We start from the raw sequence: 15,197 nt of genomic DNA, 5'->3' as shown, positions 1-15,197 counted from the left end.
TGCTACGACTCGTCTACATTCGCTGATGACCGACACCTGCTTTGTTGGGTCATGTATGCCTGTCCTTGTGCGGTACTGCCACTTTGGTTTATGACTAGACATGTCGATCCGGGTTCTTTGACATTGGATTGCTAGCGACACTATCGCATACGTGAGTCAAAAGACGCAAATGGTCCCGGCTAAGGTAAGGCTGCAGCCGTGGTGTTAACCATGCGTGAGACCACAAAGGGATGCGATGTGTTACAGGCTGGATTCCTATGGCTTAGGATCGGGGTGCCGACAGAAGATCAATGAGTAGTCAAACAATTAAGTAGCTATGTAAGAAATATCTCTCAATAAAGATTTCCAGATCTGAAATTTTATTTCAAACAGAAAATAAAACAAAAGATACTCCAAGAATAGCACATATCATGTGGTCAAATAAAAATTGAGGCTCAACATAGGCTAACCGATAGTTGTTGATGAAGAAAGGTGGGATGCGTAGCATCTCCAAGCTTAGGTGCTTGAGAATTTTTGAAATATTTACTTGGGGTGCCTTGGGAATCCCCAAGCTTGAGCTTCTGTATCTCTTTCAATCCTCTCATATCCCGGTTTCACCTAAGTCTCAAAAACTTCATCCACACAAAACTTAAAAGAACTCGTGAGATAGGTTAGTAAACATAAAAGTAAATCAACTCGTTACGAACTACCAAGACAAGTTTCATTATAATTTTCAAACATTAGTTACTGTATACTATCATTTCCACAGTTTATATCTACCAATATAATCCATGGAAACTATAGGATAAGTAGATAACGAAACTGTGAGAGCAATTTGTCCAAACAGAAGAGTTTGTAGCAATCTGTATAAAAAGTGTACTTCTGTATATCCAGCAATTATGAAACTTTAGGACATGATAAATAATTTGTATTGAAGTACTATTTCAAAAAATCATAAACTTTCCACATTCCAATAAAATATGATAATTCAAATACTACAACATAAGTTTCTGTTTTTTCTACCACACACATCACACGTGCAATTCAAGCATTCTAAAGGCAATTCTTGGAAACTTTTATTGAAAAACAAGATTATAAATAACATATAACATAGAATGACAAAATAAAGTGATGCTCCAAGTAAAACACATATCATGTGACGAATAAAACTATAGCTCCAAGTAGATATACTGATAATGTTGTAGATGAAAGAGGGGATGCCTTTCTAGGAATCCCCAAGATTAGACACTTGATTCTTCCTTGGATATTACCTTGGGGGGGCCTTGGGAATCCCCAATCTTAGGTTCTTTATACTACTTATTCTCCTCATATTGGCATCTCACCCAAAACATGAAAACTTCAATCACACAAAACTTAACGGAACTTCGTGAGATGGGTTAGTATGATAAATATAGATCATTCACTTAGGTAATTCCAAGACAAGATTAATAATTGTTCTCAAATAGTTACTACCGTATTATATAATTCCCATAATTTATATCACTAAATATAAGTTATGAAAACAATAAAATAAGCAAACTATGCACCCAAAACAGAATCTGTCAAAAATAGAATAGTTTATGAAGATCTGCATTAAAACCATACTTCCCTGACTCTAAAAATAATGAAAATTTCGGAAAAAACATAAAATATGCATACAAAAATTGTGTAAAAAGTTCAGATTTTTTGACGCTCCAGTAAAATCAGATAAATTCTATACTGGATGTAAAAGTTTCTATTTTTGCACAGAATCAAACAAGCAAGTATCCACACCATCCCAAAAACTTTACTTGGCACTTTATTGAATTAAAATCTATAAAACATGATTAATATAGTAGCTTAATCATGTTACCACACAAAAACATAAAGGTTAAATATTGGGTTGTCTGCCAACAAGCATTTTTTGTTTAATGCCTTTTAGCTAGGCATGATGATTTCAATGATGCTCACATAAAAGTAATGAATTGAAACATAAAGAGAACATCATGAATCACATGGCAATCAGATTTAAGTCTAAACCACTTCCTATGCATATGTATTTTGATATCAAACAATGTATGGTAACAAGAATCAACTAGCATAGGAAGGCAAAACAAGAATAACTTTGAAACTTTGAACACAAAGGGATGAAATATGATATTATTGCAATTCCTACTAGCATATGTTCCTCCCTCATAATAATTTTCAGTAGCATCATGAAGTAGTTCAACAATATAAATATCATATATAACATTCTTTTCATGATGCACATGCATAGAATTTTTATCACTACACACACAAGGAAAATTTTCATCATTCATAGTAGTACGAGCAAACTCAACAAAATAACTATCATGTGATACTTGAGTGTCATAATCCAAATGAAAATTAAAACCATTACGAGAAGTTTCATGGCTATTATTACTCTTTATAGCATACATGTCATCACAATAATCATCATAGATAGCAACTTTGTTGTCATAGTCAATTGAAACCTCTTCCAAAATAGTGAACTCGTCACTAAATAAAGTCACAACCTCTCCAAATACACTTTTATCATTTTGAAAATAATATTTAACACCCTCCAAATTAGTGGGATCATTAGTACCTAGAGTTGACACTCTTTCAAACCCACTTCCACCAATATAATCATAATAATTAGGAGGCATGCTTTCATCATAATAAATTTGCTCATCAAAACTTGGGGGACTAAAAATATCATCTTCATCAAACATAGCATCCCTAAGCTTGTGGCTTTTCATTTCATTAGCATCACGAATATTCAGAGAATTCATACTAACAATATTACTATCATGCTCATCATTCAAGGAATTCTCATTAAGCATTTTCATACATTCTTCCTCTAGCAATTGAGAAATTTTTTCCTTTCCATCATTTTCAAGAAAGACATGATAGAGATGAACAATACGAAACCACCTCAATTTCATTTTTATGTAATTTTATTTTATAAAACCAAACTAGTGAAAAACAAGATTTTTTGAATTGCTGGATATAAAGATATACCTTGAAGCACTCACCTCCCCTTCAACGGCACGAGAAAAGAGCTTGATGTCTACTACACAACTTGTTCTTGTAGACTCATGTTTGGCCTCCAAGCGCAGAGTTTTGTAGGACAATAGAAAATTACTCTCAAGTGGATGACCTAAGGTTTATAAATCCGTGGGAGGCGTAGGATGAAGATGGTATATCTCAAACAACCCTGCAATCAAATAATAAAAAGTCTCTTGTGTCCCCAACACACCAAATACAATGGTAAATTATATAGGTGCGCTAGTTCAACAAAGAGATGGTGATACAAGTGTAGTAATGATAGTAGATATTGATTTTTGTAATCTAAAAATATAAAACACCAAGGTAACAAGTAATAATAGTGAGCATAAGCGGTATTGCAATGCTTAAAAATGAGGCCTAGGGTCCGTACTTTCGCTACCGCAATCTCTCAACAATGGTAATATAATTGGATCTCATAACAATACCTCAACGTGTGATGAAGAGTCACTCCAAAGTTCCTATCTAGCGGAGAACATAAGAAGATATTGTTTGTAGGGTACGAAACCAACTCAAAGTTATTATTTCCGATCAATCTTTCCAAGAGTTCGTACTAAGATAAAAAAAATATCCTTTCCGATCGATCTATCCAAGAGTTCGTACTAAAATAACACCATAAAAAATCAGATTCATAATACTAAATCCAACACAAAGAACTTCAAGGAGCACACCAAGATTTCTAATGGAGAAAATAGTATGAAAACATGCAATCAACCCTGATACGTCTTCGTCGTATCTACTTTTCCGAACTCTTTTGCCCTTGTTTTGGACTCTAATTTGCATGATTTGAATGGGACTAACCCGGACTGACGCTGTTTTCAGCAGAATTGCCATGGTGTTGTTTTTGCGCCGAAATAAAAGTTCTCGGAATAACCTGGAAATCTACGAGGAATTTTTGTGGAATATATAAAAATACTAGCGCAAGAATCAACCACAGGGACGGAGCAAGGAGCTCACAAGCCCACCAGGCCCGGCCGCCCCTGGCCGGGCCTGGCAGGCTTGTGAGCCCCTCGGAGCTCCGCCGCCCCAATTCTAGCTCTATATAACCTCTTCCGTCCGGAAAAAAATCAAGGAGAAGAGTTCATCGTGTTTTACGATACGGAGGCGCCGCCACCTCCCGTTCTTCGTGTGGAGGGCAGATCTGGAGTCCGTTTTGGGCTCCGGAGAGGGGAGATCATCGCCATTGTCATCATCAACCTTCCTTCATCGCCAATTCCATGATGCTCTTCACCGTTCGTGAGTAATCTCATCGTAGGCTTGCAGGACGGTGATGGGTTGGATGAGATCTATCATGTAATCGAGTTAGTTTTGACGGGGATTGATCCCTAGTATCCACTATGTTCTGAGATTGATGTTGCTACAACTTTGCCATGCTTAATGCTTGTCACTAGGGCCCGAGTGCCATGATTTCAGATCTGAACCTATTATGTTGTCGCCAATATATGTGTGTTTTAGATCCTATCTTGCAAGTTGTAGTCACCTACTATGTGTTATGACCCGGCAACCCCGGAGTGACCATAGCCAAAACCACTCCCGGAGATGACCATAATATGAGGAGTTCATGTATTCACCAAGTGTTGATGCGTTGGTCCGGTACTTTATTAAAAGGAGAACCATAATATCCAGTAGTTTCCATTAGGACCCCGCTGCCACGGGAGGGATGGACAATAGATGTCATGCAAGTTCTTTTCCCTAAGCACGTATGACTACATACGGAATACATGCCTACATTAGATTGACGAACGGGAGCTAGTTACATATCTCTCCGTGTTATAACTGTTACATGATGAATAGCATCCGGCATAATCATCCATCACTGATCCAATGCCTACGAGTCTTTCCTACTGGTCCTTGCTACGTTACTTTGCCGCTACTCCTGTTACTTTGCTGCTACTGGTTACTGTTGCTACTGCTGCTATCACCGTACCTTGCTACTGATACTTTGCTGCAGACACTAAATCTTTCAGGTGTGGTTGAATTGACAACTCAACTGGTAATACTTGAGAATATTCTTTCGCTTCCCCTTGAGTCGAATCAATAAATTTGGGTTGAATACTCTACCCTTGAAAACTGTTGCGATCCCCTATACTTGTGGGTTATAAGACCTTTTTCTGGCACCGTTGCCGGGGAAGCACAGCTATATTCGCTGAGTCAGTTGGTATTTACGTCTGCTGGTCACTATGAGGAATCCGATAGATCCAAGAACTAAGGTATTGCCCTCAACTACGAGGGCAGGTAAGGAACTGCCATCTAGCTCAACACTTGATTCACCTTCAGTTATGAGTAAGTTTGCGACATCACCTCATGCTAGAAATCTTGATATGTCGCCTGTGCTTGATGATGCTACTTGTGCTGCCCATGATGCTTATGATGATGCTATGCTTGATACTGCTTTGCCTGATGATGCTATGCCTGATACTGCTTTGCCTGATGATGCTATGCTTGATACTGCTTTGCCACTAGGTGCATTCCTTGATGCACAAATTGCTAGAGTTGCTGCTAGATGTGATGATACTTCTGAAACTGTTGATACTATTGAAGCAGAACCTGCTATTTTGCCTGCTAGAACTAGCTCTCCTAGACATGAATTCCCTGTTATGCCTGAGCGTTATGTTATGGAGGGAGAGATAGCTGAGGATTTTCTTGCGTGTAAGGATAGCTATGACGTTGAGAAATTACTGCTCAAGTGGAAAGAAAAATCTCTGAACGCTAGGATGAAATATGACCCGAAGTTTGCTACTTTGCCTATCTTTGTGACCGATAAGGATTATGAATTCTCTGTCGACCCTGAGTTAATCACTCTGGTCGAATCTGATCCTTTTCATGGTTATGAGTCTGAAACGGTTGTAGCCCATCTTACCAAACTGCATGATATAGCCACCCTATTCACTAGTGAGGAAAAGATCTGCCACTACTATATCCTCAAGCTATTTCCTTTCTCGCTAAAGAATGATGCTAAGACTTGGTTCACTTCTCTTGCTCCTGGTTGTGTGCGTAGCCCCCAGGATATGGTCTATTACTTCTCTGAAAAATATTTCCCTGCCCATAAGAAGCAAGCTGCCTTGCAAAAAATATACAACTTTGCTCAAGCTGAAGAAGAGAGTCTTCCACAAGCTTGGGGAGGCTCGTCCAGCTACTGAATGCTTTGCCTGATCACCCTCTTGAGAAGAATGAAATACTTGATATCTTGTATAATGGACTTACCGATGCTTCAAGAGACCACCTAGATAGTTGTGCCGATTGTGTCTTTAGGGAACGAACCGTAGAACAAGCTGAGATCCTATTGAATAACAACTTGTGCAATGAGAATGCTTGGACTATTCCTGAACCACCTCCGAAGCCAACTCCGAAGAAAAGAGGTATTCTATTCCTCAGTCCTGAAGATATGCAAGAAGCTAAGAAATCTATGAAAGATAAAGGCATTAGATCTGGAGATGTCAAAAATCTACCACCTATCAAAGAGATCCATGGTCTCGATAACCCGATACACGTAGTAGAAGTAAATTCTCTGCGTAGATTCAATGAGAGTGATATTCGTTTTGATAAACCTGCTAGCTTATGCCTGGATGAATTTGATAAGTTTGTTGCCAAAGAACAGAGTTTCAATGATTATGTTAGCAGACAATTTGAACAGAATGCTCGTATGCTTAGTCATTTAAGTGCTTGTGTGGACAGAAGCGTCAATGATCTTAAGCTTCTGAGTAAACATGCCTCTATGGTTACTACTCAAGTAGAACAAGTACTTAAAGCTCAGAATGACTTGCTCAATGAGTTGAATGATAATTCTCTTAGAGTTGTCACTAGAGGCGGTAGAATGACCCAGGAACCTTTGTATCCTGAGGGTCATCCAAAGATAATTGAACAGGATTCTCAAGGAGTTAGCACTGATGCACCTAGTCATCCTAGAAAGAAGAAGAAAGATGATAGGAACCTGCACGCTAGCAACCCTGTTGCTTTTACACCTGAGAGTCCAAACGATGTCTCTGTTTCTGATGCGGAGACACAATCTGGTGATGAACATGGGCCTAATGATAATATCAATACTGATGTTCATGTTGATGCTCAACCTAGCAGTGATAAGGATGTGGAGATTGAACCTGTTGATCTTGATAACCCACAGCCTAAGAATAGAAGATACGATAAGAATGACTTCGCTGCTAGGAAGCATGGTAAAGAAAGGGAACCATGGGTTCATAAACCTATGCCCTTTCCTCCCAAACCATCCAAGAAAAAGGATGATGAAGATTTTGAGCGATTTGTTGAAATGATTAGACCTGTCTTCCTGCAAATGCGTTTGACAGATATGCTCAAAATGTCTCCGTATGCTAAGTACATGAAGGATATTGTGACTAATAAGAGGAGGATACCTGAGGTTGAGATTTCCACCATGCTTGCTAACTGTACCTTCAAGGGTGGAACTCCCAAGAAACTAGGTGATCCCGGTGTGCCCACTATACCTTGCTCCATTAAAGGTAACCACGTTAGAACTGCTTTATGCGACCTTGGAGCCGGTGTTAGTGTTATGCCTCTCTCTCTTTATCATAGACTTGAACTGGATAAGTTGACACCCACTGAAATCTCTCTACAAATGGCCGACAAATCAACTGCTTTCCCTATCGGCATTTGTGAGGATGTGCCTGTCGTGGTTGCTAATGTCACTATCTTGACAGACTTTGTTATCTTGGATATTCCCGAGGACGATGCCATGGCGATCATCCTCGGAAGACCCTTTTTAAACACTGCAGGGGCTGTTATAGATTGCAACAAAGGCAATGTCACTTTCCATGTCAACAGTAATGAGCATACGGTGCACTTCCCGAAGAAACAATATCGAGTACATTGCATCAATGCTATCGAGAAAATTTCATCGATTCGTATTGGGAGCTTTGAATGCCCTATACCTCCTGTGAAGATGAATATGATTTGCTTGTTGGGGAGATACACATCCCTATTGAGGTTACCTAGTGACTATTCAAAAATTCTCCGTTCTCTTTTGCGATTCAAAAAGGTTTGTCAAGGAGACTTGATCAACCTCATTGACGCATTTCTTTAGATGACCATGAAATGGATGAATCGAGAAGTCACAAACCTATGTTCCGAGCTTTCACCTTCGGTTGCTTAGAAGAAAAATAATAGATTTAGTTTAGTTTTCCCTGTTTTCTGTTTTAGCGTCCCATAGAAAAGTACCCCGAAAATAAAAGTTCTCCGAACGTCTTGAAAATCAAGTATGATTTTTTCTGGAATTTTTGAAAATTACTGAGACGAATAGCTAGTCTGGGGGATGCGCGAGTGGGCCACAAGCCTAGGAGGCCCGACCACCCCCCTGGCCGGGCCTGGCAGGCTTGTGGGGCCCACATGCACCCCCTCCACTCATTCTAGCCCTCATCCACTTCTCCTACCTCCAGAGAAAATCGTTTCGTAGCTCAAACCCGTGTTCTTGATCCTCTTGCTGGGATTTTCGATCTCCTTGCTCAAAGCACCATTGCCCGATCTGTTGTGGGGAAATTACACCTTGATAAGTGACTCCTCCATTGGTCCAATTGGTTTTTGCTCTAGTGCCTTATACTTCGCGTATTTTTGCTGCCTTGGCGACCATGTTCTTGAACTTTGTATGCTAATTTTAGCTGGTCCCAAGTAGTTTTGATGCGTAATATGGCCTCTAGGCACTTGTGGGAGTAGTTGCTACGAGTTTAGTTGAGCCTTGTTCACTTTTCCTTTGGGTCACCAAAAATTTCAGAAAAGGAAGATGTTGAGGAGAAACTATCATGGTGGTTCCCCAAGCAAGAGAGGTCCCCGTCTTGCGATTCAGGAGCCCGATCCTTACCAACCGAGGAACGCACCGGTACAACCATGTGAATGGCCTTCTGATGAATTCATGATTGAGGCAGGTTTCAAAGACGAGTTTGATACACTTGTTCACAACGTCGGACTTGAAGAATTCATCTCCGATAAATGTGAATAGTATGTTACGCTCACTGCCTCTTTTGTTCGTAGATTCAAATTTTCAGTTGGCCGTGATACATCTGTACTGTTTGATCATTATGACAAATCGTATACCATGGATTTAGAGGATTTCAATAGAATTTGCAAAATACCTATTTGGGGTAGTCTCAGTGATCCTCCTAAATCTTCGGTTAGAGATTTTTTCTCTAGTATAACTATTGGAGAAACTAGAGATATTACACAGGCTACCATGGGGAGCATTCATTTTCCTGCCCTGCGTTACTTTGCCCTCTTCATAGGCAGATGCATTAATGGCAAGATTGATCATTGTCATCTCTGCGCACCAGACCTTAGTATTCTTAAGAGCGCAGTAACGGGTGATAGAAGTTTCAACATGGGAGCTATAATAGCAAGGAGGCTGAATAACAATGCTAATGAAGGGGATTTCTTTGGTGGGATCTATGCCACTCGCATAGCAAATTTCCTTGGAGTACCCATCCGCGAAGGAGATCCCTCGCTCCATACAGCTTTGCTTGGCCGCGTCGCTTTGACACGCTACCAGTTCCTTGAGAGGGATGATGAATCCCTCCTATACCTTTTAATATTTAACCGGCAGTGTGTTTTCCATATTACCCTTCCTGCTCCTGCCTTCTTTGACTTTCAGGTAAAACGGAGATATTACATAACCAGAGAAGAGGTAGAGGAGTATGAGAGGGAGGCAAAGGCTGCTCGTCTCCGAGAGGCAGCTAATCACGCAGTGGGTGCAGCGCTCCTGTACAACCCCCATTATGATTTCGGATATCGCCCGGACCATCCATGGGAGTAGACCAACTTAGGCCAAAAGCCTAAGCTTGGGGGAGTACATGTTTCTCACCGACTTTACATTCTTGCTTATGCTTTCACTTTGTTCGTCGGTGTTCACACTTTGCCACTGTATCATCCATGCTAGTTTATTTCTTTTTCTCATTTTCTTTTCGTGTGTCTGTCTAGTTTGAGAAAACCCAAAAAGATTTTCTTGTTCTTCTTTTGCTTGTTGGGGGTTTTCCCGTGTAAATAGTTTTCTTTTTCTTTGGGTCAAGGTAGAAGACCATGGTTACAATGTTTAGTGGCTCTCGCATGCATATCTGCTTATCTCTCAAAGAGCCCTATTATTTTGTCTTCTCCTTTGTGTTTGCCTGCAGATTCCAGCGTAGTCGTGCAAGTGAAAGGCAATAATGACGATATATGATGAAGTGACTGAGCCTAGAAAAGCTGGTATGAACTCGATATATTTTGTTTTTGTAAATATGACTAGCTCATCGTTCCTGATTCAGCTTTGTTGTGAGAGAAACATGTTTGCAATGACAACTTAGAGATCATAGTTGCTGATGCCATGCTTAATTAGCTAGGAGCTTATAATGGTTTGTCTTGGATGCCCACATGAATGTTGAGATGACTATGATGTAGTATGATAGGATGGTATCCTCCTTTGAATGATTCAAGTGGCTTTACTTGGCACATGTTCACACTGGTAGTTGAAACAAAATCAACATAGCCTCTATGATATTCATGTTCATGGTGATTTATGTCCTACTCATGCTTGCACTCAATGTTGGTTAATCTCAATGCATTTTGATGACTGTTGTCGCTCTCTAGTTGGTCGCTTCCCAGTATTTTGCTAGCCTTCACTTGTACTAAGCGAGAATACTGGTTGTGCATCCACTTCCATAAACCAAAAGTTGTTCCATATGAGTCCACCATACCTACCTATATGTGGTATCTACCTGCCGTTCCAAGTAAATTTGCATGTGCCACTCTCTAAACCTTCAAGAAATAATCTATTTTGCATGCCCGAACCGCTCATGTGGTGACAGGGGGCTATCAGTATCTTCCATGCTAGGCGTGTTATCCTCGATATGTGTTTATTCACTATCATTCACGAGAAAGGGGACGGTAATTGGAATGCCCAGTTCCATGCTCAAATCGAAAAGATAATTGCAAACAAAACTCCCCTGGATTGATGTTGGTATGGACGGCACCCGAGTATTCGGCTAGTTGTGGAGTGTGATTGATTGGTTGTGGGGGAGTCAAAACTTTACTTTTCTGTTTGGGAACTGCCTATAGCATGTGTAGCGTGGAAGATGGTGAGAACTCTTAGTCATTGCATTGACAATGAAAGCAAGCCACCCAAAATTATTATCTCTGTTTTCAAAGCTTGAGCTCTGGCACCTCTGCAAATCAATGCTTCCCTCTACGAAGGGCCTGTCCATTTATTTTCCTATTGAGTCATCCTCCTCTTTTAAAAGCACCAATTTGAGAGCACCTCTGTCATTTTTATGCTTTGCTTTTAACTGTGTTGAGTATGACTGTGACTGGATCTTCTTTGCCATGAATTACAATGTTTAGTCATCCCTTGGTCTTTGAAGGTGCTCTGCATTTATGTTTTGCGGTCTCAGAAAGAGCTAGCGAGATACCATATGTTCGAACTCCTTCATGATTGTCTTGATTGAAGTGTTGACGTTTGAAACTTATTATTATTTGCTCGCTAGTTGATTATGCCATTGATATGAGTTTACCGTGAGACCTAGATGTCATTTGCTTATGTGGTTTGCTTGTGATCTTGCTGAAATTCTGGTTATGAGTTAGACATAGTTGCAACAACATGATCAAACAGAGTTCGTCAAAGTTTTTCTTTTGTCTCTTCCGTTTGTCAACTGAATTGCTTGAGGACAAGAAAGGCTTTAAGCTTGGGGGAGTTGATACGTCTCCGTGGTATCTACTTTTCCAAACTCTTTTGCCCTTGTTTTGGACTCTAATTTGCATGATTTGAATGGAACTAACCCGGACTGACGTTGTTTTCAGCAGAATTGCCATGGTGTTGTTTTTGCGCAGAAATAAAAGTTCTCAGAATGACCTGGAAATCTACAAGGAATTTTTGTGGAATATATAAAAAGTACTGGCGCAAGAATCAACTAGAGGGACGGAGCGAGGAGCTCACAAGCCCACCAGGCCCGATCCCCCCTGGTCGGGCCTAGCAGGCTAGTGAGCCTCTCGGAGCTCCGCCGCCCCCAATTCCAGCTCTATATAACCTCTTTCGTCCGGGAAAAAAATCAAGGAGAAGAGTTCATCACGTTTTACGATACGGAGGCGCCGCCACCTCCTATTCTTCCTCTTGAGGGCAGATCCGGAGTCCGTTTTGGGCTCCAGAGAGGGGAGATCGTTGCCATCGTCATCATCAACCTTCCTTCATCGCCAATTCCATGATGCTCTTCACCGTTCGTGAGTAATCTCATTTTAGGCTTGCTGGACGGTGATGGGTTGGATGAGATCTATCATGTAATCGAGTTAGTTTTGACGGGGATTGATCCCTAGTATCCACTATGTTATGAGATTGATGTTGCTACTACTTTGCCATGCTTAATGCTTGTCACTAGGGCCCGAGTGCCATGATTTCAGATCTGAACCTATTATGTTGTGGCCAATATATGTGTGTTTTAGATCCTATCTTGCAAGTTGTAGTCACCTACTATGTGTTATGACCCGGCAACCCCGGAGTGACCATAGCCGAAACCACTCCCAGAGATGACCGTAATATGAGGAGTTCATGTATTCACCAAGTGTTAATGCGCTGGTCCGGTTCTTTATTAAAAGGAGAACCTTAGTATCCCGTAGTTTCCCTTAGGACCCCGCTGCCACGGGAGGGATGGACAATAGATGTCATGCAAGTTCTTTTCCCTAAGCACGTATGACTACATACGGAATACATGCCTACATTAGATTGACGAACGGGAGCTAGTTACATATCTCTCCGTGTTATAGCTGTTACATGATTAATATCATCCGGCATAATCATCCATCACCGATCCAATGCCTATGAGTCTTTCCTACTGGTCCTTGCTACGTTACTTTGTCGCTACTGCTGTTACTTTGCTGCTACTGGTTACGGATACTATTGCTGCTATCACCCTACCTTGCTACTGATACTTTGCTGCAGACACTAAATCTTTCAGGTGTGGTTGAATTGACAACTCAACTCCTAATACTTGAGAATATTCTTACGCTTCCCCTTGAGTCGAATCAATAAATTTGGGTTGAATACTCTACCCTCGAAAATTGTTGCGATCCCCTATACTTGTGGGTTATCAAACCCCTATGCCTAGATTTCCCCAATGTCACCTCGGGAATCCGCGAGTGGATGCCACAACATATATCAAGTGAGTCACTTGAATACCCCAATGTCACTACGGGTATCCGCATGCAAGATATATATTATGTTCTCTCAAACCTGACTGTTCAATACAACATAACGAGATCTTAAAGTGAAAGGCTCAATTCATCACAACAATGGCATGGGACAAACACCATATGCTCCAACTATATTAACAAGGCCCGTGATATATCAAGATCATGACATCTCAAGAACATGAGAGAGAGAGAGAGAGATTAAACACATAGCTACTGGTACAAACTCTCAGCACCGAGGGTGATCTACTCTCTCCTTTTCATGGCCTCTGTCAGGATGATGAACATGACTACCGGAGACGATCTCCCCTCTCCAGCAGGGTATCAGAACGTCTCCAAATTGGTATTTCATGGCTATAGAGGCATGCAATGGCGAAACTTCTTGTCTAGGGTTATTTCTGGAGGTCTCTATATTTATAGGATTTTTGGGCATTGGAATCACGCCAATATGGGCCACGAGGTGCTCACTAGACATCAGCCCACGCCAAGGGGGCTCGTGCGGCCTGGTGTCTATTGGGCACCCCCTTTGGTGGTTCTTTGCTCTAGTATTTCTCTTTTATCCAAAAAAATCATTAAAAAGTTTTGTCCAATTCTGATAACTTTTATTTCTACACAAAAAACAACACCACGACAGTTCTTGTGAAAACTGCATCAGTCCGGGTTAGTTCTAAATAAATCGTACAAAGTGGAGTTAAAACATATAAAAATATTGTAAACATAGACAAACATGGCACAAATACTTCATAAATTATCGATATGTTGGAGACGTATCATGGCACATGCAATTTTACTTGGAATGGCAGTGAAATACCATATATAGGTTGGTATGGTGGACTCTCATGGAAGAAACTAGCTCAAGTATTTGGATGCACAAGTAGTATCTCTACTTAGTACTAAGTTTTGGGTAGCAAAAGGTCCTAAACAAGCGCCACATGTTGGAGTATCCATAACAATATAACTTCTATGCAAATATACCCAAACATAACCATTACATTGTCTTCCTTGTCCAACATCAACTACTTGATCAAGTTTGAAAATAATTAATTGGTATTCACAATCACAAAAGATGTCCAAGATAATATATTTTTATGTGAAAGTTCTCTTTCTTCTACTAATCATTCATAAATTGCTTGTATAACCAATATTGTGATTTTTAAACTTCAATAGATTTTACTTTCTGAACCAAATGTGAGACTACTAATAAGCATAAAGCACATTGATAATTTTAGATTTTTTATATTTCATTCAATCACAATTTACTCTTAGGATATAAGTGAAGCACGACTCTCAAAAGATATAAATGAAGAACAATGAGTAGCCAAACAATCAACTAGCTATGTGAGGACTCTCTCTCAATAAATATTTTCCCGATCTTATAGTTTTATTCAAACAACAAACAAAACAAAAATGCACTCCAAGAATATCACATTCATATGTACAAATTAAAACTTAGGCTCAACATAGACTAACCGATATTTATTGATGAAGAGAGGTGGGATACTTTTTGATTGTTCCATGCTATTATACTATCACTCTAGGATACTTTTGGGGTGTTTACTTACCAATTAATATTATTTATGAGCACTAACCTATTAACCCAGTGCCTAGTGCGAGTTTTTTTCCTGCATGTTTTTGGCTTTTCATGTTTACAATACCAAACAAAGTCCAATTGCCATGAAGCTTTAATTGATTTTTTCTGGACTAAAAGAAACTCGGAAGCTTCGGGGGGAGACCACATGCTTCACGAAGGGAGGCATGAGCCAACAGGGCGCGCCTAAGGGGTAAGCCGCGCCCTGTTGCCTCGTGCCCCCCTCGGTTGCCTCCTGGTGCCTGTCTCTGGCCTATAAATTCACATATATTCCAAAACCATTGAGAGAAACGTGAAACACATTTTCTGCCTCCTCAAGTCTTTGTTCCATTGTGTGGCCATCTGGAGCCCTTTTTGGTGCCTTGCCAGAGGGGGGATCGATCATGGAGGGACTCTACATCATCCTTGCTTCTCCCAG

This window comes from Hordeum vulgare, chromosome 2H, assembly GCF_904849725.1.
Source record: "Hordeum vulgare subsp. vulgare chromosome 2H, MorexV3_pseudomolecules_assembly, whole genome shotgun sequence".
NCBI classification, from domain to species: domain Eukaryota; kingdom Viridiplantae; phylum Streptophyta; class Magnoliopsida; order Poales; family Poaceae; genus Hordeum; species Hordeum vulgare.
This window is presented reverse-complemented; position numbering follows the sequence as displayed.